Here is a 28,000-nt window from a genome sequence, read left to right as displayed (position 1 = left end):
ACAATTATACTATTATATTCTATAATATATTAATATGTCTCTAAATATATCGCGAAATAGCTTTAAATTTACTATTCTCATCCATATCAATTTAATTTGAATAATGTTGACAAGTCCCTTCATATCATTCATTTAACGAATAACCAAAATAACGTTACGTTGTCATTCTGGTCCACAGATTCTTCACAACTCACATCCCACAAAAGTAAATAAATATGAACTTTTCGATGACACTGAGGCTCAAGATGCGTGTGAGTAGCTTTAATTACTGAGACTTGAAACCTCACTTCGAGAGGCTCTCATGCTGCTCTGGTCGAACGTGGAAGCCTCTTGGCCAGCGCAGAATTGTTTATTTCACGTTCTGCTAATGCCTCAATTCGTGATTTTTATTTTTTTCAGGTTTTATTTTCAGGCGTGCGACGGAATTGGTGAATCAGAGCCAACGTTTGATTAGGTAAAATTATTTGTATGACATGCCTGGTATAAAATGATCTCCCTGTTATATCCCGTCGTTGCCCAGGCACGATAATCTCTCCAATTTTCGAGTCCCGTCATCCTGAATAACAATAAATTAAAGCTAACAATGTTTATAAATTATGAAAAGATCCATTCGATTAATCTTACGTTGATTAATGGATCTTTTGTAGAAGATGACCCAGAAGAGTACCGTGGATACACATTCGAACAGCATCTTATTTTTTTTAAGTTAACTTTAACACGCGACTAGCGTTTAACAGTGAGGAAAGGCTCAATCCAGCTTAAGAAGAAGTCGTCAGCCTATACCATCCAGAGATACAGAATCTGAGGTGCTATTGGTATGCGGCGCAGAGCAGCAAATATGCTAATGTATGCGCTAGCGAGTGTTGTGTTACCCGTGTTATGTGTTGGGATTGCATACTTAAAACACAACTGATAGCATAGCAGCAACTAAGTTACAATCTTATAAAAATCAGGAATAGATCAGTGCCGTGCAACTGCTGACTGTTCATGGGCAACTGTAACAACGCTACAATTTTTGCAGAATAAACTGAAATAACATAGTTTAAAAAAATTTGACATCATCTCAAGATTCTTTGTATTTATGTTAACATAAATGGAGAAACGATTTCGTTAAAATGAGATAACTTGTAGATATTTTATTCAAAACATCGTAGCCAATTTCACTTTTGGTGTATATATTTAGGATCTTGTAACACTTGAGCGAACACTTGTAAATGACCGGCTGCAAAATCAGAAGGAACACTGAACTCTCAGACTTCGTTAATTTAAGACCCTATATTTCGTAATGGCTTGCTGCTCTTGCTATTGATCCCTGCCATCAGATGCTGAATAATGCGGAGTTATGAATAACAATGCAGCTAAATTCTCTCAAAGCAATGAATAATAGAAACAAAATCTTCATATTGTGCCCGAAATTTTTTTTTAAATACTCAACCGTGTTAGACTAATGGATAATTATTCTTTTCGCGTCGATTTATTTATAAGGTGTAAATTTTGAATTAACGTTAGCATTATTCAGTTTGCATGCGCCTGTGTTGTGTGTCTCAGCTATTATATTAGGCCAGACTCTTTCAAGCATTAAAATTTGTTACAGTCTACGGATATTGCTTTGAATATTTCACTACATGCATGGGGAATGATTGTTGCACGTCAATCATCGGAAAGGGATTGTTCGATAACTGTGATTTTGCGTCAATTATTTCCCTATCTTCTATTTACGTCTAACTGATGTCAGTTGACGTTCGATTTTTTAGCTTCATTTTCAATCTCACTTTGGGCAATGGAGCTGTGGACTTTTTCGCTCCTGGCCCGCACAGCAGTGACTCTCATCCAAAAGGCAGATTTCGGTTAATTTCGCATCTGTCCTTTGAAATTTTTAGCAAAAGATTTATGAGAAATATATATATTTTTGTATTTCAATGTTTGTTTTTTAACATTTTAGTTGGCATTTTGATCATGCCCGAATTGTTTTATTTTAGGTATTCAAATTTGTACTGTTCATTGGTCATTCGCCGTATTGCTGTTTATTGCAAATTTAAACAATACCACTCATTCTAAGCCTATTTCATCCGAAGTAACGGGCTCTTACAGGGATATTTTTGTGCCTAAAGAGGTTTCAAGGCAAGGCTTGGTAAGTACAGACAAATGTGCGTGCTGCGCTGCCGGGGAAATTGGACCAGCCTTAAACTAGTCATTTCCGGCAGTGGAACGAGAACGCATCCGTCTTCCAGTGCCGCGGATTGCGCTGTCTCTGCAAACACTTCACGGCATCAGACTTCGACGTGGATGTTCATCCGCGTCAAAATATGTTCATCCGCGTCAAAATTAACTGCTTTTCAACCCCCAAAGTTTCTGCTCACATTTTAATCCACTCTTCACGTTTTTGTTTGTGTCTTTTATCAATTTTTTACGAAATAAAATAATAGTAAGCGATCATGAATGAATAAAGTAATTATGCAAAGTGCATATATAAGTGCATTTGCAAATTGAATATTCTATAAAATGTTTTGAAAGTTTCACTCATTGCATTGATACAGATTATAACGCGAAAGTTGTTTCAAGACGTATATTATCATACACTCAACTGCACGATAAAACTTGTTTTTCTTCATGCAATGTTTCACATGAACAAATAGTGCGTAAATATGTGCCGGCACAAGACATCATAATAGCATGATGTTGGTGGCATTAGTGAACCTGGTATGGAGTGAGTACGTCGAAACTACGCAAAATAGAATTCAATATTATAATAATATGAGATTAAATAATATAATAAGGAGTAATAAGTCACTTATTTTATTTTTTATTTATTGGTTGTCCGGTTTCTGTTCAAATATTATGCAGGCAAATTGGCATCCAATGTTTGGTCCAAGGCCACCTCCGATAATTCAGCTATAATCTTCACCGTGGGATTGCTCCTTCTTTAGCAGGTTCTTCATTGGATATTCATGAAGTCATTACTCGTCTCGTCAGGTGCCTCGATAAAGAGCTTATCGATCAGCTGTTGCAGTAGAATAATTACGCAGTAAATCTTAACTCAAACTCGTCGTCTACGTACCTTCCAGACGACGTCGCATGGCAAAGATGGGTCGATAACTCATTCAAATAATGGGTAATTGTGTTGTGAGTAAAACGGTTGAAAATTATATTTTTCCTACGTACTAACCCTAACAAAATTTAGAGTCGCCCCAGCTTCTGGTTATCCAAATCAGAAGCCGCCGCGTCCGTAAAATTTACTGGGAAGTCACTGTTACATATCTTCGAATGTTGAAGATATATTACAGTAATTTTAGGCAGTTTGTCGGGACCTCTACATTAAGTATTTACGCAAGCGACCTCTAAGGGCCGAGTCGTTCGTCTTCAAAAGGCGGCCATGGAGCTCTGCTCAACAGCGCCCAACAAAAGGCTCCTAAATTTGAACTCGTGTCCTAACCTCACGTGTTTCTGGCTTGGAAATAGCAACAGGTTGCTTCCTTTTCTAGTCGTGACGACAGCAGTTACTGTCGTAGACTGTTTGTCCTAATTGTAAGTAATGGCATTGCTAAAGAACGTGCCTCGAAAGCGTAGTTCATAACCTCATTTATTAAATATGGCACTCGTCATAAAGGTGTTCTCCTTGTTGAAGATATTCCATGTTCTGATATTTTTTTATGGTGACAAACGGTTACTCGGAATGCCATGCACAACAGTCAGCACGCAACCAACACTCATAGTACGGTCAGTGAACTACTACTGAACTACTGAATGTTACAGGAGATTGGTTTGAAAACTTTTTCATTGTCTTGCAAATTCCCTGCCTTTGCAAGACAAGAATTTATTTCAATATTGAGCTGAGGTTTATAAATAATGCTTGATTGCTGTTCAAAAGTCGAGAAAGTAGGTGACTACTTCATCAATTCTTTCATTAAACTGTTCAGACCGGAGTACTTGGACCGAGATCGTATTGCCCAGACCCCCCAAAAAATTTTTTGTTATTTATCATTGACTGTGAATTTTTTCTCTTGTTTCTTTCATACTTGCTTAATTCTGAGCATGTATAGAGAGAAGGAACTCGTAAAATGTCGTCTAAAGGCCACGCAGACGTCATATATCGGCGCAGCCTCCTCACCCGCTTGAGTGTCACTCGATTTTCTTCATGAAAGCTACATTTATTTTATTATTATTAATTTCAGCCAGTTGAAAATGGTAATTCAAGCTAAATTGCGTGCTGAAGTCCAATTGAAATAAAATTCATGTGTTACAAAAAATTTCATTAAAGCTTGTCGAGGAAATTTTCTACCGAATTTTATCTGCAAACTCCATCATGTGTGCTACGAAAACTATTTCACAAAATCTGTTAAAAATAAATAATGATTTGAATGGTATCAACGAAAATAATTGAAATTCGTGATACCTGTTAGTTGGTGTCTCGAATATCTAATCCCCTCGGCATTTCGACAAAACTGTTGAAACAATCGGATGAAATGTCGATTGAATGCCACATGGTATAGCACATTTTTAATGAAATTGTTAATGAATATAGTTGATCGCTGGTGCCAAGTTAACTGATTAATTTTATTTTTAAGAAAATTACAGCTTCACGTCTAAACGCCGCTCGATGTGGCAAATGAGCTAGTGCCTTTTTTATAAAAAAAAAACGGGGATGTGTGCTTGCGGATTACGCCAAATTGAATTTTATCGAGTCACTTATTTTCATCAGCCGCTTTAGCTAGAATTGACAATTTGTTTTGAATTTGAGGTTATAGTTAAAGATTTTAGCGTATGATTTATGTTTAGGCTCAACCAAGATAAACCGTTTATTAAAATTAGACTCTATATTATTCAAGATCGCCATTTTGCAGAGTGAATTTCACCCAACAACGACTAATTTACTTTCACGCAATGAAATATTTTTACAAAGTAAAAACTCATTCTGGTTTTAATTTCGATGTTTTTTGTGGTCTGTATAGCCGTTTAATTTCGATGGTTCCATAAGTATCTTCCCAAAATTAATTAAGATGAGCACTCGAAACTGAAATAATCGATCACATTTTGTCCAAATCCAAGCAATCCTCTTCTTAAATAGGTGGAAGATCGAGATGCAAATCAGGAGTGATGGATTTGAATAAAATGCAATTGGAACAAGTGAAATAGAATGCGTCTTTTCTTAGCCTCGGCTAAGCCTAACTGCAGGAACGTCTTCTGTTTCGCCTTCTTCGACGTGTGACCGGTTTAAACATTTTAAAACAAGCCTAAATGTTGAACGATATTTTTTTCGACCATGCACCCAAAAGAAATCAAAACACTATAGGAACTTGAATTTCATGCTTACGTTACATACTACCTCCCTGCGAGAATTCAGCTAGAGTTTCCTCCTCGATGATATAGATTTATGTTTGAACAATTCTTATATCTAGACGGCTCCTAAAGATTTACATTTATCGTACGTTGTATGGCTGCTCATATTTAACTAAAACTTACATTATGAGAGCCGGTGCAGTTTTTTGCATGAGCAGCCGTAGATAAAAGTGCTATTCCTATGCACTGTTAGCCTGAACTGCACTGAATCATAGTCGTGAAATATGAATTCTACTTTTATGTGAAAAATTCTGATCACCTGAATTAAAGTTTGCTTGGGTTTTGAATAGATAAAATCAAGAACCTAAAATAACAATAAAATAACATTTGTTTGTAAAATGGTGATTAAGCATGTGGTCTGAGTGGAGTTTCTAAGTTGGCTGTTTTATTTGAATTCAGAACAGCTTTACCTCTAAATCCTGAGATATTCGTTACCCTGACAAAAATAACGGGTGATTAAAACTTGTACGTGACCGACGAATGGCCGCAATTTAATAGAGAGTGAACAATGTTCTAAAAAAACTTCACTCGAGCTAGTCATATAAAAGGTGAATCTGTAATCAGCAAGCTTGAACTTTTGCATGGCGTCAATCTCAGTTCAAATGGAAACCTTACATCCGATTTCTAATCCAATTATTTATGAATAAGATCAATTCGTTTTGTAAGTAGTGAACGTTATAAACAATGTTTATTTTCATTAATTATCGTAAGTCGTATTATATTTTAATCTAATTAAGTTGCATCTACGACCTAGGTAAGGTGGTTTTCAAATCGGATTAGTGACTATATGTTCAAAGAGATGAAATTAAATACCGCACACAATTTTTTTTAATTTAATCGTCTTCTAAAAGTCATCTCGGACCTTGCACTTCATCGCGTCTCGTGTAATACACGAACTTTAACCATTTTGGCAGCGGTGAACGAATCGCCGAAGAACCGCGGAAATTGCGTTTACTCGGTACTGGCATTCTGGACGTTGACTTTCGCCTCTTCTTAAGGCTTCAGTCTTAAATTCATCGTTACGGATAGAGGAACTTCTCTGGCACGAATATCAAGCAATCTGAAGTTTATGAATAGCTACAGGACCTGGCGAGAATGTTTTAAAATGAATGGATCTAATTACAAAGAATCTAATTTCAAGCGTCATTCATATATCATATTTAAAGGATGCCGTTTTTTAAGCTTTTATGTTCAGATTTCTTCAGTAATTTGGCTTAATTGTGAGTCGCTTACACTATACGTGGAAATAAAAGTTTTTAAATATCTTGTCCCGATTCTATTATCAAATTTATCGAGTAAAAAATGTCCGCAAACCAGGCTCCCACGATAAATATAAGTCTTACAGCTTCTCAAGAGTTTTTTGCGCTCAACAATTTTGATTAATCCGAGAGCACCAGTTCAATTCAATAAGTTGTGCTGCGTAGTGACCAAATCTTTGTCACTCCAATAATGTATTGGCATTATTTAAGGTTTTATTTAATCTTCGTTATTCCAATAATGTATTGGCGTTATTTTCGGCTAGTGGCAGTCGCGAGCTATTGTACAGCGAGCCGGTGGCGACAGCAACTATTGTATTGCTAACATTAGTAGCCATTATCGAAATTATCTGTGATGGAATCCTGACGCAAATTATTGCCTTCAAAGCAGAATCTCCATTAAATATCCTTCCCTTCATAAAATATGAAATTGCAAATCCTCCTTGTTTGCCTGCGTTTGATCTATCATGCGCAACCCTTGATCAACGTGTCTACCGACTCCATAATTCTCGGCTCGTCAAAAACTCATCAATTCTTTTCATGTAAGGGTTTCAAACAACGCCTGTGGAACTAATGCTTTGCCTATGAGATTATGTGGGCTCTCACTAAATGTTAACTGGGCCTCAACGTCGTCATCATCGCAAGCATTTAAAACTTGTGAAGTGCCTCCTAGGCAATATCAAATTCTTGTTTTCGTCGGTAGAAGTTGATGAACATTGAGGTTTATGTTGTAGTTTTAAGGCTTCAGTCTCTTCAGCTTCTATAGGCTCTTGTCGCATGTTCTGAACTACTCTAAGATCGCCTCTTCCGCGGCTCCGTACTACACGATGGTTAACCTAGCGCTTCTATAACATGGTAGTATTTATAAACCCATTTTTCTCTGAATCAAAAATTGCTAAGTAAATCAGCCCGTTCAATCAAAGCAATAAGGAAAAAAATTAGCCAAAATCCTAAAAAATTTTAAGTGTTAATTGTCTGAATTCTCACTACATGGACAGAAATACAACGATCCAGTTAAAATATAGGCTAATGGCTGATAAATAACCGATGGCATGCCGGCACTGACACTGCTACAATTTTCACTAGGGGTAACAGCTCCTGATTATCCTGGTTACCAATTTATGTTATGTTCGCTAGTCGCCGCGACAGCTGCACAAGATTTCACTTGCTGCCAACAAATAATTCGTGTTTGTGTCACTCAGGCGCTGTCGGTTGCCTCAAACTTTGCAACTCAAGGAAAACTTAGCCTCCTTTGAAATGCATGAGTAGCGCACTAATCTAACCCTGCACAGATCAACAGGCTAATTTACTTTCACCGCTTTATTTATTCGCCGATATTTGTAAATTTAGATAATTTAAACTACCTAATTCACTGTTTCATTTATGACCGTTATTTTATGTAAATTTAGGTTTCATTTATTATGACTTGAGCAATTATATGTTAATTTAGGCTTCATTCATTGAACCTAATTGATACAGTCAATGAATGAATTAATTCCTCCTAATTTACTTTAGAACTTCTTTCTTCTGATCTCACTTTTGCTTCTGCAGTCTCAGTCTACTTTTGTAGCCTGCAGAACATAGTTACATCATTTCGCACTTGTTGCCTTTGCATAGTTTATCCTGTTTTATATAGAGTGCTAAATGGTTAAATGGTCCATATATGCTCTAACTGTAGGCAGCTGCCAGGTTTTTTATTAATCGCAATCGATGCGGTGGTGAACATTTAATATACCTGCTGCTCGCAGCTCACTCGCAGCTGTAGGTCTATAAACATTAAAATTAAATGATTGATCGTACACCATACTCAAAACTATATCTTTTTTGTAGAATTTTCCATTTAGTGAAAAGTTTTGCAAAGGTTAAAATTTTTGTATTCAGAGCAAAGTTTGAATTTTTTAAGTCAGCATCTTGACTAAACCCGCGCTGCACTTGTTTTTTTATCGTCTTGTATAAGTTTAACTTCATACTGCTTGCGCTTCTCCTAATATTCTAGTCTCCCTGAAGAAATCAGTTCATAAAACACAACTGCTCCCTGTGAGGGAAAACGAACATGATGTTTCTTGTATTTCACCACTTTGCGAGGACGGGTCATGTGATATTTTATTAAATTTCATGACCTTTTTAAATTGATCAATATTGTCAAATGAATCTCATAGCCTGCATTTAGTGCTAGTTTAGTGATGAGTATTGAAAGTGAAGGTGACAAGTTTAGTGCATAGGGAGGACGTATAGGTAAAGCCGCTGTGCTGAACCATTAAACACAATAGGCGTTTTATGGGTCATTCGTAAATGCCTACTGACGGTGGAACACCTGAATGGCTCTAATTCCAAACATTCTGTTACCAAATCACACTCTACTACAAATTCTGAATAAGAAATGTTATTAGAATTCTACGAATTCTAAATGAGAATTCTACTACGAATTGAATACGAATTGAAGAATACTAAAGAATTGAATACTTAAATAAGAATTGAATTTTCAGTTGACTTGTTTATTGAATATTCACTCAGAGCCACACGCAAGCTTTGTTTGAATTAAAACTTATTTCAAACCGGGAATGGAAAATCTGAGCCACAGCTCGCAAGTCCAGCTATGGCTTCATTGAACTGCACTGATGATGGGAAGCCATGAAAGCCATGCTGCTGTTGCCGGATCTTTTGTTTCGTAAGTGTAGCATTGATACCGCGATTTAAAGACCTCCAATCGAGCATCCCTTTGATGGAGAGTTATCTATGCTGCATAACTGCGATGAATGGCCATTAAAACGCTCCAAAATGGAGGCTATTATCGTTTGAATGACACTTATCTGGTTATACGCTTTTTATACACGGGTTATACTTTTAGTTATTCTTTTTAGCGCATTTTCTCATTTATGGAAAAAATATTTATGGAAATAGATATTGTGCTAGTCATGTCCGTCCGACTGTCCGTCTGTCCATCCGTCTGTCTGTCTGTCTGTCTGTCTGTCCGTGACTTCACGTTTTCATCGATTTTGAGAATTTTCTGTCTGTCTGTCCGTCGATTTTTTTTTTCGTCTCTGTCTCTCACTGCAGTGAGTACTGAGTTATATTTTTTTGTACTACCTATAGTGATTATACGAATATATATTATTGCAGTGCATTATTAGGACTCGTTATAGTTTTTATGGCATTCTACATTATATTAAAACACGAATTATTATTTTCAGAGCCACTGGTGAAAATTCCGGATATTCCATTACTTATTCTTTGTTGAAAGAGCCTTCGATCAGTTGTTATTCTAAACTTGAAATATAGTGCCTTACAGTTTGATCTTACTCGTGTCACGCCAGATTTACTGCCCACGTGTGAATATGAAATTATGTTTTCAAAAGCTCAGAACTTATACAGTTTACCTCTCTCAGCACATGAACTTCAAATCTCTACACTCTTTTCCTTTTATAGTTAATCATGCATTTTTGATCACATTTAATAGTTCACTGGAAGTCATTAAGATAGTTTTCACATTTGTTAACGTAAATTATGTTATATCCTTGATATTTTTAGCTTAATTTCTTATAAGACTAATATAAACGACCAAGCATAATATAATAATAACGACCTATTGCAATCACATTAAATGAAATTCCTGTCACGGCTAACAAGAAAGACACATTTTTCTTCAAATTGATTTAGTTTCCAATTATGTCTGAATGACGGACGTTTTAAGAATGCGTTGCATGTATTTACAACACTTCTCTTTAACTTCACTTCTTGTTGTTTGTTTGTTTGCTACAAATCTTATAATCGATATTGAACACACTTCTACCTGCACAATCGATCTGAAATTCTGCACACTTGCGTAATGTCGGAGACAAGGTTTGAATCGAGTGACAGAATGAATAATTTAAAAAAGTAAAATTTTATTTATATTAAAAAGTTTTAAATACCTTTTTTAAATATTAAAAATAAAATTAGATTCATTGTACATGTATAACATCAGAGACACTGGTCTCTTAAGAAGTGTTGTCTTTAAAAAGTAATTTTTAAACGCATGCTGGCCTCTTTGGAAGTGTTGTCTTTAAAAAGTAACTTTTTAAGCGCAAATAATTTTTAAACGCATTTTAAACGCAAAAAAAATAATTTTTAAACGCATATTATTTCTTATTTTTTGCGTAAGCTTGTCGAGGGCTGACATCTGTTGCGGCCACGGAGGTCAGCAGGCAGCAGGTGACCTCAGAGCGCCGTGTTAAAGAGGCCCTCGCTCTACCAGCCCTTCAGAGGCTGCGTGCTGCCTTGCATTATTGCTGCTGTCACTGCCTGTGATGTCTGGGCATCACATGCCTCCGTCACTGTGTGATGTCTCAGCATCACATAACTGCGTCACTGTGTGATGTCTAGGCATCACATGCCTCCGTCACTGTGTGATGTCTCAGCATCACATAACTGCGTCACTGTGTGATGTCTAGGCATCACATAACTGCGTCACTGTGTGATGTCTAGGCATCACATAACTGCGTCACTGTGTGATGTTATGGAAAGATCGGGTTCCAAAGGCCGGATCCCTTGTGAATCAAGTCACGAAAAGTTCAAGAATCGGCAACAGGCCATGGGCCTATGTCTTCAACGCCGACACTTCTATTCTATTCTATTCTATTCTATTCTATTCTATTATAACTCCGTCAATGTGTGATGTCTCAACATCACATACCTCGGTCACTGCGTGGGATGTCTGGGCATCACATACCTCCGTTGCTGCTGTTTCTCCGATGTAAATCAACCTTCCTACCACTAACATAAAAGAAAACCTATAAAAGTTGCTAGAGCACGAGTTTGAGTTTCATTGCGTTTGTCTATGTATAACCTATTTTTTCTTGGCCAATTTAAGATCATTCTTAGCGCATTTTTTTCATTTATGAAAAAAGGCGCTATTGTGCTCGTCATTTTCGTCCATCTTCCGTATGTCAATCCGTGACTTCACGTTTCCGTCGACGAGAAAATGCGCTCTCTGTCACTCACTGCAGTGATCACTGAGTTATATTTTTTCACATCGATGCGGTGGTGACCGGTGCATGGTTCCTTCCTACTCAATTCAATAGGCTCCCTCACACATGCTACCACCGGAGCGCTATCGCAGCTCTCTCGGCTCCCGCTATCGCTGTATATATATAGACGGATATAGGCCAGTGGCTGTATATCGCTGTATATATATATACGGATATAGGCTTGCTTTATATTTCTGTATGGGCACACGTTCCCGCTATCGCTGTGTATATATAGACGGATATAGGCCAGTGCGATAAAGCTGGCACGCGCGAGATTACATATTAAATTTACGTTCCTCGAAGTGGTTTTCAAAGTCGAGGATTTTTTGGGACATTTTCAGTATGCGTTAACTTTTGTTTGAATTTGTCTTGCACCTTAGAGTTCATATTTGTGGTGCAGGTGCGGGTTGTATGAACTTTATTATGATAATGCAAACACATTATAAAATATGCTATAAAATACTCCTCAATCTTAATTCTCTAACTCGTATCTCCGAAGAAAAATCAACTCACATAGGTTTATTCCGCGTTAACATTGTCAAAAATGGCTATAATCTGGAGGATTTTCGTACAATTTTTCATTTCATTCCAACTTAATTCGCAAAAATACTCATAACTTTTATTTTCCTTGATTATTCAGAAACCTCCCCAGAAATTTCTTGATCTCACTAATTTCTTGATCTCGAAACCCGCTTGGGTCTTACGAGTGACGTCACTCGCTTCCTGTACTTGGTTTTTTCCCTTTATTATATAGAAAATTTATGTCACTTAAGGCCCGCTCCTGAGCACTGCACTGTGGCTGACATGAAGGATTAATTTGAGCTAACCTAGGATAGAAAACGCCTACTTGCCGTGAAATTGAGCGACGGATGCATGAGAAAAATTCTTAAATTCGCTTTCTGCCTCCAGGCGTCGAGAAATTTTATTTGCGGATTTTGTGCCGGTTTCATTTATTCAAACCACAGCTCGTAATGGAAAGCCAAACAGCCGCGGGCACCGACCTCACTTCTTTACGATCAGATTTTTGCAAGGAAAACCAATTTTACATCAAGATTTCCAGAAGAATACTTTCGTCCGATGCTTTTATGAAGCTTTAAATATAGCTAAACGCCTTAGGTACTTTTTCATGTAAAAAATCATTTGTTTCAAAATCGGAAATAAAAAGAAACATTCAAACGTAGAAAAATATTCATTGGAGTAAAGTCAGTAAACTAATGATACATCACAAATATAAACTCTGCGCATTTAACCTTTTCCTTGCTAGAGTACAAAATATCAGATGCATCTTCCATTTAAAACTTCTTTCATGGTGCACCGACACACCAGTTGAAACGTTGTTAATTAAACATTCGTGCATGTGACATTTCAAGATGTGGAGGCTTCAAAATGTCCATTATGGCTTGTAGGGTAAAAATTAAATAAAGCTTTATGGCGTTCACTCATGGTGTACATGTCTGATCTGCTGCTGTCCAGCGGCCGCTGATGCCTTAGCCAATGTTTGTGAAGAGGGCAGAGCCATGCGTGTGACACCAGCAGCCGAGTGTTGTGAAGAGGGCAGAGCCATGCGTGTGGCACCAGCAGCCGAGTGTTGTGAAGAGGGAAGAGCCATGCGTGTGGCACTAGCAGCCGAGTGTTGTGAAGAGGGCAGAGCCATGCTTGTGGCACTAGCAGCCGAGTGTTGTGAAGAGGGCAGAGCCATGCGTGTGGCACCAGCAGCCGAGTGTTGTGAAAAGGGCAGAGCCATGCGTGTGGCACTAGCAGCCGAGTGTTGTGAAGACGGCAGAGCCATGCGTGTGACACTAGCAGCCATTAGGATGCCAAGGTTCACGGTGGCCCTAAAGGACCACGAATTTGTCCTCGAGGGCCGTAAAAACCTGTGGCCATTAACGCCTTCACATTTTTTTGCTCGATTTTTCTTCCTTAAAGCCTGATCCTATCGTGTGTAAGAAATAATGTCGCAATCACATAACGTCTGCAGCCCGCGGTAAAAACAGCCTCAGACACATTGGATTTGCCGCACCACTGTAATTTGTTAAATAATTTGTTATGCTGTTTTGCTCAAAACAGGTCATGTAAGCGGACCGAATTTCTTAACTTGCTCTATTCCACCTCTTTTATTACGCAATTTTGTTCACGAATTAATACGCTGTAAAATATGGGATGTACTGTATTCATTAATTATTAAGCATTGAATATGCGTGTTTGTGCGCCATTTCAACGCCGACAAATCCACGTCCACAAGAGCAATGCTATTTACATTTTTGATCAAAAACTTGAAAAACTTGATTCGATGCCACTTACAGTAACCTAATATTAGCGCTTATTCTTAGAAATTTAATGATTTATTTACAGAATCGTTTTAGGATAGCTACGTTCGCATTCAATATAAATAATGCGGTGGCAGGCACACATTTGAAAATAAATAATAACCAGTGCTAAATAATAAAAGTGTTTTTTTTTTCTCTGTCCGGCGCCACTTGACCGGGAAATTTTACGATCTTCCTATCGGTGATTTATCACAGATGAATCGATTATTCGGCTCAATGATGTTCGATTATAGACTTCCGTAACGTACAATGTGGTCTATCCGGTAGCTTGCCAGACTGGCCGGATTAATAAGCTCGATTATTCTCATCGAAATTCTTTAACGCTCATGAAAACAATCGAGGCCAGTCAATGTTCGAACGGAATGCCTAGAATCATTATTGAGCCGTTTTTTATTATCGGAAGCGTTTTGGTAATGGACATCGAACTCGATATCTGCAATTTCCATCGCACGCTTACTCATTGTTCTTGTTTTAGCATATCCAAGGAATTTCATTCATTTTCCCATTTCATTAACACTGGAGGCATTGTTACTGTTTTAAACTCTGTATACGACGTCTCGCATCATCTCAGAATTTAAGTCTATTCAATTATTTTACTCTCGTATTCCATTCTCTCTCAGTTGGAATATACAAAAACACGGAATGTTTTTCCATGCAATTCTGCCCTCGTATTCGATGACGAGAGCCTGAAGCGCTTGTTTTAAAAGCCCAAATCTATCGGCTGATCTGTCTGTTATGCTGCCAGTTGTATTCCTAAGCGTGTTTCTGAAGAGCCACCTGTTGTGGAATGGCAAGCAAACGAACATAATGGGTCAATTAAAGTTCGTTATAGCTCCGGTCGCTATTTTGCTGGCCAGATTGAGGCGACGAAGAGACGCGGAGTTTGAGCCTTGCGAACCGCGAGCAGCTTCATTTATTTTTAAATCATCTGCAACTCATTGGTAGAAAGTTATTTGTTCAAATGATTAACAATTAAACTAATAAGTAGAGTAATAAATCGAAAAGAATGTCGTGTATATTTATGATGAATTCATTTCGTATAATTTAGTCTTTTGGATTCGATGCATGCCACAATGATATGAGAAAAATGTCAGGGCGAAGAGCCTACCCACTCTCAGTTGTTATCGTTCATGTTATTCCAGCCTTCCCACAGTTTTTAGTAAAAGCCCTGTTCATGTGAATTCTGATCACTCACAGCTGGTCGTTAAAAGCGAACCTCGTGGAAATCTCAAGACGTCAACAGCGCAAAAAAAAACACAAATGCACTGTTAGAAAAATTTCCGTGAACGGTATTACCAGCGTTTCCGTGGACGGTCGGCACGTGGAAAGAAACACAGTGTTGCCGTTTTTATTCTAAATTAACACTAGAAATCCGTAAAACATCTGATACAAACGGCGAAACAGTTTATTTTAACGGGGCGACCGGCCACTAGAACGCAAGTGGGACCGTTTTCACCGTTTTTTCAAACAGTGTGGTAGGGGACAAGATTCACGTGAACACCCCTTCAACGTGACTTCAACCCCCCCACGACTGTTCATTAACGCACCGTTCACGTGAAGCCCATAATAGGCAGGTTAGTTTCTCCAGCCTTCGTTAGGCAGGTCGCCCTGCAACGCTAGCCCCGGAGGTTACGTTGAACATGGCAACCGTGCATATCTACCCTCATTTGGGCAAGCTGATACAAGATGCTATTGCTTGCTCCTTGTTGATAAAAGTCGGCTATGGACGAGCTATCCGGGTTCTTGCTTAAAAACCTCTCCTGTCGTCTCTTAAAGGTCTCATGTGTGAACTTTCCTCCTTTCAGCTCCATCGGCAAGGCATTTAACAGCCTCTGTCCTACCACGGGCAGTGATCCCTCTCGAAGAGCCTGAACTCTGGCCGTAGTTCGGTTTTTCAGTAGGGGGGGATGTCCTGCACAATGTGCGTGAATCATACCCCGAGGAAAACAGGCCCTAAAGTCCGTTGCTCTCTGGGAGGCCGGCGAATCATCTTGAGAAAGCGCATACGATTTAATAAACATATAGCTAAATACACAAGTGATTTGAGGAGACAGAGACTAGTAGTGTTCTACAAGCCAACCGAAAGCAGATTGCTGGATTCGCACAGGATGGAAGAAGTCGTTGCCGAGGAACGAGCAGTTGTGATCATCTGAGAGAACCCTAGGTATTTCATTAAATACGCTCAGTCCAATTAAGTCTAAAATAAAGACGCCAGTTGGCCCACTGAAGGATAACGAAGTTCTTGTCGGAGATGACCATAGCATGTGTGAGTTACTGTGATTGCATTTTGAATCAGTGTTCAGTAGCCCCCGCTACGCAAGACAGGAGAATGAAATCGAAGTTCTCCAGGAGCTGCCAAGCGATAGATCGAGGGTTGGAGAACATTGAGTTTGGACCAGAAGACATGGAAATAAGTATCTAAGAACTGGCGACGTTGTCAGCACCATGCAAGACCCGATGAAATTCCGACAGTGCTGTTGAAGAAGTGTGTTGGAGCACTGAAGGCTCCACTCACAATGCTCTGGAAAGCCTCGATAACAGAGGGAATTATCCCTGAGGGTCTCAAAGTGGGACTGATAACGCCAATCCACAAATGAGGTGCGAGGGACAGACCCCATAATTACAGACCTGTGACCTTGACCTCACAGGCGATCAAGGTTTAAGAGAAAGTAGTGGTCAGGAGGCTTGTGCAGTATATATGGAAGGGGCTGAACTGGATAATAGTGGATAACATTGTTTCCGGTGAAACCGTTTATGCTTGTCACAGTTATTGGAGCACCATTACCGCCTTATGGCCCTAATGGAGGAGGGAGCAGGCATGGACGTAGCATACCTGGACTTTGATAAAGCTTTTGACAAAGTTGTCAAAAGCTTTTGACAACTTTTTTGATCAGCAGCCTTAGCTTTCTTAAGAAAGCTGAGGCTGCTGGGGTTTGGAGGAAGCCTGTTAGGGTGAATCCACAACTTCCTTACAGCTAGAGTAAAAGCTGTCGCACGTGCAAACTCGAAAAAAACGAGGGTAAAAAGCGGAGTGCCACAGAGTTCGGTGCTTGGGCCGATCCTCATCCTCATCCACATCGCCGACATCGACTCAGAGCTTACCCACGCAAATATCTCGAATTATCCAGTTATGGGAAGCTATCTTCAGCAGGTGGCAAGCAACAGCATCTTACATCAGCTGGCCAAAAGGAGGGCTGATATTCGGAACACGTTCAACGTTACATCCGGGACCCGAAGGTGGGGCGACCTGCCTATCGACGTTTTAGGGACGGACGACGACGAAAGCGGCGCTTCAGCGTGACTGTGTACTAAGAACACCTAAACTCATCATAAGGTCATAATGTGTCCTGTAAAGTGTGCTCCTCCCTAATTTCCCTGTGATATGTCACTATCCTGAATGAATGGCTCACTCACAGATGTTCATTTACGCAACGCAATTATGACTTCGGCCCACTCACAAATGTTCGTTAACGTTCCGCGCTTGTGATTTGAGCCCCCTCGACACAGCTATTGATTAATGCACCGCTCACTAGACTTCGGCCCACTCACAGCTATTCTTTAACGCACCGCTCACTAGACTTCGGCCCACTCACAGCTATTCTTTAACGCACCGCTTATTCGTTAATGCACCGCTCACGAGACTTCGGCCCACTCACGGCTATTCTTTAACGCACCGCTCATGCGACTTCGGCCCACTCACAGCTATCAGCTATTTTTTAACGCACCGCTCATGTAACTTCGGCCCACTCACAGCTATTTTTTAACGCACAGCTGGCATGACTTCGGCCCACCCACAACTGTTCGTCAAGACGCTGTTTCCGTAACATCGCGATCGCTTACGGCTGCGCTATTTTAGGCGCACGTTAAAGGGTATGTGCTTGTCAAGTGAAATCCCTCGAGGACAGGCCGTATCACCCGACCACTATCTTGAATCACACTTGACAGATACAGCGTCCTTACGGTAGAATGGACATTTTTGCAACTTCATCAAAGGCCTCCACTCGATATCATAAGTTTCTTTGAAGAATCTATTCACTTTTGATTCGGTAGGTGTGAAATACATTGAATGCTAGAGTTGAGTCACATTACCAGTCTAAGCTGAGGAACCTGTTTAATTACAATAATATATATAAATATAACGCGCATCTATAGAACTTAGCTGTACCTATTTATTATACAGACTGTTATTGAAGGTGTCTGTCTGGCTTAATTGGCTTTGAGTTAGTTTAGTCGCCTCACTCCAAAGAGACATCAAACTTTCTTGCCCTTAGTTGTTGTCCACAGCGCTAGATTCTTCACTTCTCATTCCGAACGTGCAATTACTCGAAAAACTGTTGCATGCAGACTGGCCTTCTGAACAGACTTTCTTACTGTTCAAATTTTAAAGCATGACTTTCATGGAAACGCCGCTAATGAACTGGCAAGGGAAGGAAGATTGAGGTCATTTCCGGGAAATGGACCAAAATCTCGCAATTTTATGGAAATGTGCCGAGCGAGAATTAGTCTCTTGAGAGATCCCACCGGCAAGTGGCCGGGCCTGTGAATAAGTTATCGGGCGAAATGTAAAGAAAAGCTGCGCACCAGACCTGAACATCTAGAATTAGATTTGATTCAACCTTCTCAGAAGCAAGAGATGTGCTGCCATGTTTTATTTGATACTTTATGACGATTTATTCCACTATATCCAACCTCTTTTACGACTCTTTTTCTATCGACTAGACCTACAATTATACAATTACGATAGGATTATGCAATGTTTAATCACGCTTTATTTATGTTCAATTTATTTATTTTACAAATATTTGTTAATAAAACATTATAACTAATCATATATTCAAATTAGAATACACGTCACAGTTTCTGCTCCCTCTGATACGTGATTCTCGCTAGATTGCAACAGTAACATGCACCTGTAACATCCACGTCCGCATCTTCATTTATCATATCACTTTAGGTGAGACGCAAACCGCCTTACGAGCTTATTACATATACATATATATTACATATTACAAAGTTTGCGAGAAAAATAATTTTCACTTTCTGCGAATTGCATAAGTAACGAGAGCTTATTGCTTATTCCTAATCTTGTTTTGAACCCCACAAGACCGAGCTAAGCTCGTCGAACTGCAGAAGGAAGTTTTTTGCGATGCTCTCCGTAATCGGATGAGGCTCTGCGTAATTAATACGGCGGCGTTCAGAAATATACTGGCGTGCCGGACTTGCTTCGGTCAGATCATACTATTACTCAGTCGTGAGTCGGCATCACGACGGAGCCCTGCGTTTTCTCGTATTTTTAGCACATTTTCTCATTTATGAAAAAACGCTATTGTGCTCGTCATGTCCGTCCGTCTATCGGTGACTCCACGTCATGTCCGTCCGTCTGTGACTCCGTCATGTCCGTTCATGACTTCACGTGACAAAAAATGCGCTCTCTGTCTCTCACTTCAGTTAGTACTGATCTATTTTTTATGTTTATTTCTTCCATTTTTAGTGCCTAAACTTGTTTCCTGATGCCATCAAAAATAAAATGAACGTTATCGCCGGCGGTCATAAAACGGGGCTCGGTATTTCAAGTGGAATTAAAGCGCGCTTATCGCCCAGTATACGTTATATACATCGATTTGATTGGTTAGTTGCCAAATTTATTTTCGCTTGTAAGTTATCCTGAATTTTTTATTGTGAGGGCTGCAGAGAAGCGTGTTGCCTGTATAATTTCAAAGGCATAATTTACACTTTTATTTATTTAAAAAAAACATGCCCTGCAGTGCCCATACTTACGCGGGCATTATTTGAGATGTGAACATTTCTTACTAAATCTCGCATCTGTCAGCTGTTCGCGTACGTATACATTGTGATGGTGATGTCGTGCGTACTCATTATGCTGTATGTATGCACAATTCGCGTAAAATTTAGTTTAAAAAATTAATTTTCAGGACGTGTTGAAGTTCAATTCATCCAATTACTAGTTTTAAAATTGAACGAAAAATCGTGGAAAGCCCCTCTGGATTTCAACAATTTTGGTGAGGCAATTACGCGTTCAATTCAGTTGAGCTTCGTGTTGACTTAACAACACTTGTTTCTGAGAGCGAACCACTTGAAATTATGTTGAACACTGCCGGCAAACTATAGGTCATGGCGTCCACACGATATTCAAGTGATTTGTAACAATTATATGAGGTCTTTAGATACTCGTGATCTTACGTTTTGCATTATAAGTGCTGCAATCATACTAGTACACTCTACTACTGTAATCATACTACTCAGGTTGTAAACACACACATGCAGATTATGATTATACGTACCCTAGTGTAGCATGTTATATTATTAGACCATTGCCATACGACTTGCACAGCTCGCTACAAAAAATTACTATTTCAATTCAAGGTTTTCTGAATTGACGGTTAGTAGTAATTTGGCAGCACTTAATTTTTGTTTATGTGTATGTGCCTTAATATATTTAGCTTCTCCCAAATACTTGTCTGGCTGCTAGACACGAGGAAAAGGAAGGCTTTCATGCATCACTCAACATGTTACCTCTTCTATGTATTTTCCTATTGGAAATATTCGCTTATCAAGTGTTGGCCGCTGGATGGCCGACATTCGGCCACCGATAATTCTGCCATGAATTTTAGTGAGGGTCTCTCTTCATCTCGCTGCCAAATCTTCAATATTTGCGCCGATGCCCTGGTTTTTGCCAACTAATCAGATATCTAATTTGTGCTATAGAACTCCAATACTTCATACCCATGAGACAAACTCAGTCACTCTGTTGATAATCTCTGCGAATATACTGCCCATGTCATTCTTTGATCAAAGAGTTGTACGTCATATTCGAATATTTGTTTGTCAATATGCGAGTTAAAAATATGCTATTGTTAAAACACACAGAATTCCGTCATTTACAACACAATATTGAAACTCCTTAGTCAGTCATTGTCTTAACATATCCGAGATTAACCAACAAATTTTAATTTAACATTATTGGCATTAGATTCGGCTGATCTGTTATGTCAATTTTTTGTTACAAAATGAACTACTTATATTTGAGAATTAGTCGGAGTCCTTCGAAATTGTTAATATTTGTCATTTATCGACTATTTTTCTTCTTCTGTTGCAAATATTTCGATTTACTTACCGTTATCTCAAAAAGTGACACTTCATTAACTGACCTTTCTTTCTAAAATCTAAATTCATCAAGCATTCTGAATTAATTCTTTTTTTAAAAGAGATAATAACATTGATTGAATTTAGTAGCTATTTAAAATTCGAGATCTCATTTTATGCACAAAATAAATTACATTTTTACTTAAACTTTACTTAAACTTGTTTCCTGATGCCGTGAAAATATATTAATAAATTAATTTTATGTAATGTTCACTGGTACACAATAACAATCAATACATCGCCGCTCCCACGCTGACTCGATCACTTAACGCCGTGTCGTATTCGTCGCACCGATCGAATATTCGCCTATACCGCGCCGGCTGGGTCTCGTAGATGCACGTGTAAGGTCATAGTCTCAAAGGACTATTTCCGATTTAGAACAGCAATTAGCTAATAGCAACAAGAAAGCTTATTCTATCTCGTAATTTTCAAGCGTGTTTCCGGGTTTGAAAACGGAATTTGCGATTATTCTCGTCAATCTGCGCCTTCATATCCCGGCCTTGCCAACTTCTCTGGCCCTCCATGACTTGTTGCTAACTTGATCGTAAATTGAGTTGTTTAGAAGTTATTAGGGTACGTGAGTCTCAAATAAATCGCTACCGCCAACGAAGATAGGAACATTTATATATCTTCGTCATCGACGGAGATATGGAGCGTCGTCCATGTTACTTCGTCCTCCCCATCGAAAATTCCCTTTTTTAGACTAAAATAACTCTCCGATCTGCTTGAATATTAAAAAAGTGTAGAAATACTAATACTCTGAATATTAATGAAGTGTTCAGATTTCCAGCACATTTTCGTTCGCCACTAGGTTGGTGAAAGCTCTCAATTTCGCTCTGTTTGCCACTCTCGTCGTGCAGCGATGGCGTTAGATCCTATACCTTTGATGTCGAAGGGGCCGTCGGACCTAAAGCTTCATGTGGTATTCATTGAACTTCCATGATCTCTAAATCTCCCTGTTAATTTCATTGCAGTTATAGTCCTTGAATACGACTATTCGCCAGGGCTTTTCATTAACAAAGCATATTCTTTTAATGGATGGGGCTATTACGTTGACAATTGTGCTGTAATTTTGCTGGTGCGAGGTTCAGGTGCATTGAGGTCATTAAATGTTCGTGTTGTGAGGGCTGGCAGTGACCGCTTACTTGCTACCGCTGTGTGATTCCACTATATTATGTATATTCGCTGACACTGCATGCGTGATTTAGATTCTATTTGTCGCTATTTTATGGTTAATTAAATTGAATAACGCCTTATTTATAGCCAAGAATTAAAGAGTAATTAAAATGTCAAGTAAATTTATCATATTTTCAGTCAAAATATGAAAATTTACTCATCATTTTCTGTAATTTTATTTCTTTGTTTAATTTATGATTCAAGCAAACAATTAATTACATAAATATTCCTTCATTGGCTTTGAGTACGAAGCAAACGTACTTATATTATCTACCATATTATATGCCTCTAGGAAAGGCTCCTGTATTCACATTAAACCAAATTTACGCTATAACTTACTTCTACTCACAAAATTAAATGAGCACAGTACGCTTTTCCAAGGTGTTTTTATCAATAGGTGAATACCATCATATGTGCTTCACAATTGGAAATAAACCGAAAAAAATTATTCGGGTAGGAAGACAGTCAGCAGCGATGTTGCATTATTGTTGCTGCTGACTTATGTAGCGTAGGTACACTCTCGACTTTGCACCGGTGTCCATTTACACGGTTGCCTGAAGTGCCCGGTTGCCAAGCTAGATGTAGACATCAAGTTAAAGTAAGACTCTTGTTTGCTAATGAAATAAGCTTCCCCAAGACATGCCCATGACACTTTGTGGCCAATGAGACATGGATGCCAATGACACTTAAAGTTTGCCATCACACTCGTCAATTGTACTTGGTTTACTTACCCCCCTTACGCAAGCTAGTAAAACCAGGACTTGTCAGTTCATAAATAGAAATATATTGAAACCGTGAGTGATTGGTTGAATGAAAATATTGATATATTCCGAGTCATGAAATAGAGAATAGACTGATTCAGGAAATAGAGAGAGACGGTTACAAAAGTTATTTGCAATAGAATGCTGCTGTGACAGATAATAAATACCGATGTCACATTACTAACCCGCAGGTTAGCCTGGCGTTGCTCGATATTCTCAACAATTTTGTAAATCCCGTTATCGCAAATCTCGTAAATGATGATAAAGGTAATCTCTGCTAATTCAAGATAGACGCGTTCAAACCCTATACATAGAAAATTCACATGTTTCAAAGAACAGCCCCTATTTGACGCTCGATTCAAATAATGAAAAAACTATTTTGCTTCTACGAAACACACAGACAAACTTTGACAAATCTATTTATGACATCACAAAGCATGACCCAAATCTGAATTTATTGCATTTAATACTCTTCTATAGATCCCTACTAAAGTGGGAGAAGGAAAATATTTCTGATGCATTTTAGCCTAGGTTCGTTTATATTGTTCGTTGAAGTGCGTCTCCGAGAAAACGAGTCTCTTTATCTCGCGTTTAGACGATGAGACGCCGGCCTCGTTTATGGCCGAACGAACCAGGAAAAATCCACAGCCTTTAGCTTGTTAGGCCAGCGCAACTGATGGTCCGTCATTACCAGCACCCAGCAGGGATGATACCGGGCCCAGCCTGATATTGGGACGTAGTGTCCAGCCTGATATTGGGACGTAGTGTCCAGCCTGATATTATTGGGACGTAGTATCCAGCCTGATATTGGGACGTAGTGCCCAGCCTGATATTGGGACGTGGTGCCCAGCATGATATTGGGTCCCAGCCTGATATTGGGACGTAGTGCCCAGCCTGATATTGGGGCGTAGTGCCCAGCCTGATATTGGGGTGTAGTGCCCAGCCTGATATTGGGACGTAGTGCCCAGCCTGATATTGGGGCGTAGTGCCCAGCCTGATATTGGGGCGTAGTTCTCAGCCTGATACTGGGACGTAGTGCCCAGCCACGAATTAGGGCTCCATACCAAGTCTGATAAGATAATTTGGCTCATTCAATAGGCCCCGCGAGCTTGTCTGATATTGAATGGTTCCACTTTGTGATGATATTTGAATCATCACACAATCTCTCATTTATGAGACTAATACTGTGCCTACGTTCCAAGAGCTGATATACTGGGCCTCGTGTCCAGACTTGACATGGGGCATGGTGTTGTACGCTTATTACGGCTTGGGGAGCATGTCTTCTTATTGCCTATCGTTTGGTCTGTGCCAATGTTGGCAATCAGCGAGTAGATGAGCCTAATGGATGATACAAACCTTAATTAAATTCAACCTCTCGAGCTTGCTAACTAATTAGAAGGAATTCCTCAACTGCAAGTATGGCTGCTGCATTGAACTATTCAGTTGATGGTCTCGTAATTAATTGATATTATCCAATTAAGGCAAGGCTTCCGCTCGTGTTTGTCGTTCGCCTGTCGGGATGTTCCGCCGGTCACGTTATTGATTTGATGTAATTATCCTCTTATTCTATGCAATTAACCTCTTCTTTTGATGCTGGAGCCCGCATATTCAAGTGTAATTTGTGTTCAATCTCAAATGCGATAATTTTCTTGTATTTGCCGGCGCTTTATATTAATGATGAAGGTGTTAGGTGGGCCAGATGCTTATCATTAATTTCATAATTTAATTGAAATAAAATATTGTATCAACAAACTTCTTGATCCCGATGCAGGAGTATTATTGGCTGGAACGGATTTTTTCTGCCTTAGCGAGTTAAAGTTTGTTACTAAATTCAACTTGAGAACATTTGAGGCTCGTGAATTCGACATTCATTCGCTCACCTGCTATTTTATGATGATAATCAGTCATAAAACATTGAATTCTATAGAGTTAACCAACATCCTTTTCCCTCGATATGCACCCTTAAATTAGATTTTCATAACATTATAATAGTAAAGCGTCTATAAAATGTAGCGGTGTTGGCTTCAGAAGGTTGCAATTGAGAATAAACGGGCCAATCGCGCGACATACCAAGTTTGTGCTTTGCACATTGTCACTTGTGCTTTGCATGACAATGTCTGGCGCGTTGACGTTAGGATTTGCACTGCCTTGAGTTGACCTCAAGCTGCAGCTAAAACTGTTCACCATTGATTATTCAAGAGCCAGCAGCGTGGAAATGGAGAAAATTTCCGCAAAAATCGAACCAGGGCAATACAATATTCCCGCTTTTCGAGGCGGCAATTTTAACTTACACAGTTTTGGGATCAAAACTATTTATTTACCTTACTAGTCGTGGAGCTCCAGGTTCATCGATGCTTGCTGGCATTAGATGAGTGCTGGTAAAAATTGTTCTTCTCCGGTGCTCTAAATGCTATGCTGATTCTCAATAGTTTACTGTTCAGGCCGATTATTTATATTCAATTATTTTTTTTTTTCATATTTTCCGAGCTGAAACGATTTTATTCTAAGCAATAAATAAATTAATCACGTCATTTGGACCTTGATTAGTGCTAAGCTTGGAACTTCTGGCTATGCAGGAAGAATTAATCATGATTGAGGCTGTTCCTGCGTGGACATAAGTTCTATATGAGAAGCTGCATGCAAGGTCCCTCAATCAATAGACCTTGACTCTGGTCTGAACTGAACCTGTTCGCTTGCCGCCCCCTACTAGTGGGTGCTACATCCAACGGTTGTTTAGCAACTAATTCTTCTGTGATATTTAAGACTCATGAATTAAATTGATACGCATAAATATTCTGCACATATTTTTGGAGTAGAATGAATGAACGTATGATAAAAACATGCATTGGACTAAACTAACTAAGCGCTGTTGACAGGAAAGTGGCGCCATCTATGTAGCAGCGGCGAAGGTTCGTGGCGGGAAGTTGCTTCGAACTGCCAACAGATGGCGCAAACTCGGAGACCGCGGAACTTCTAGTTTATGGGTGACAGGTTGCACATGCAGATTGATTATATGCATAGTAGAGTGGAGCGAAAAACGTTTTTTTTAATTCTTGTCAACTCTTTAAATTGTATGTTTGGGAAATCCTTTGAAGGGGGCTTCTTTCTGCATTTGACCGAGTATAGAAGCATTCAAGAATAAACTATGGGCCTATTTCTTCAGTGCCGACATTTCTATTCTATTCTATTCTACTCTATTCTATTCTATTCTATATTCTTTTCTATATTCTATTCTATATTCTATTCTATATTCTATTCTATATTCTATTCTATTCTATTCTAGACAGAGCTATGCAAAAGTATATGTTCTGTGTTGAAATGCCTGCCACCCTACGTAACTAGTAACAGTCCAGTGATTATGTAAACCAACGTCAGTTGAAAAAATCTTGTCAAAAGGCCAGTTTTTAGATATGTGAACAAGTCACGAAAAGTACAATAATCGGTTGTAGTCCTTAACAAGCCTATATCTTCAACGCCGAAGATGCTATGATACGCTAAGCTATGCTATGCTAAGCTATGCTATGCTATTCTAAGCTATGCCATGATAGACTATGCTATGCTAGACTATGATATGCTATGCTACGTATGCTATGCCATGCCATGCCATGCTATGCTATGCTATGCTATGATATGCTATGCTACGTATGCTATGCTATGCTGTGCTATGCTATGCTATGCTATGTTATGCTATGCTATGCTATGCTATGATACGTATGCTATGATACGTATGCTATGCTATGCTATGTTATGCTATGCTACGTATGCTATGTTGCTATGCTATGCTACGTATGCTATGCTATGCTACGTATGCCATGATATGCTATGCTACGTATGCTATGATATGCTATGTTACGTATGCTATGCCATGCTGAGCTTTGCTATGCTATGCTACGTATGCTATGCTATGCTATGGCTATGCTATGCTATGCTACGTATACTATGCTATGCTGTGCTATGCTATGCTGTGCTATGCTATGCTGTGCTATGCTATGCTATACTATACTATGCTACGTATGCTATGCTATGCTTTGCTATGCTATACTATACTATGCTACGTATGCTATGCTATGCTTTGCTATGCTATGCTACGTGTGCTATGCTATGCTATGCTATGCTACGTATGCTATGATATGCTATGCTTCGTATGCTATGCTATGCTATGCTATGATATGCTATGCTATGCTGTGCTATGCTATGCTATGTTACGTGTGCTATGCTACGTATGCTATGCTATGCCATGCTATGCTATGCTATGCTACATATGCTATGCTATGTTATGCTATGCTATGCTATGCTACGTATGCTATGATATGTTATGCTACGTATGCTATGCTATGCTATGCTACGTATGCTATGCTGTGCTATGCTATGCTATGCTACGTGTGCTATGCTACGCTATGCTATGTATGCTACGTATGCTATGCTATGCTACGTATGCTATGATATGCTATGCTACGTATGCTATGCTATGCTAAGCTATGCTATGCTATGCTACGTATGCTATGCTATGCTATGCTATGCTATGCAATGCTATGCTATGCTATGCTACGTATGCTATGATACGCTATGCTATGCTACGTATGCTATGATATGCTATGCTATGCTATGCTTTGCTATGCTATGCTACGTATGCTATGATATGCTATGCTGCGTATGCTATGCTATGCTTTGCTATGCTATGCTATGCTACGTATGCTTTGCTATGCTATGCTACGTATGCTATACTATGCTACGTATGCTATGATATGATATGCTACGTATGCTATGCTATGCCGGTATCCACGTAAAAAAATCATCGTCTGGTAGCGAATTTACAAGATTTTCGCTCCACACTAATGCATGATCGTCCAAGGGCATTTATAAATGTGCAATGCCGCTTAAAAATAATCAATCAGTAGAAATGGCATTGTTAATTTATTTCTTGTTTCTAATTATTCCATATGTAAATGAACAATGTTAACGTTATAGTTAAA

Source organism: Hyalella azteca, unplaced genomic scaffold (assembly GCF_000764305.2).
Source record: "Hyalella azteca isolate HAZT.00-mixed unplaced genomic scaffold, Hazt_2.0.2 contig10098, whole genome shotgun sequence".
In the NCBI taxonomy this organism is placed as follows: domain Eukaryota; kingdom Metazoa; phylum Arthropoda; class Malacostraca; order Amphipoda; family Hyalellidae; genus Hyalella; species Hyalella azteca.
The sequence above is the reverse complement of the archived record's forward strand: the minus strand, read 5'-3'. Positions refer to the sequence as shown.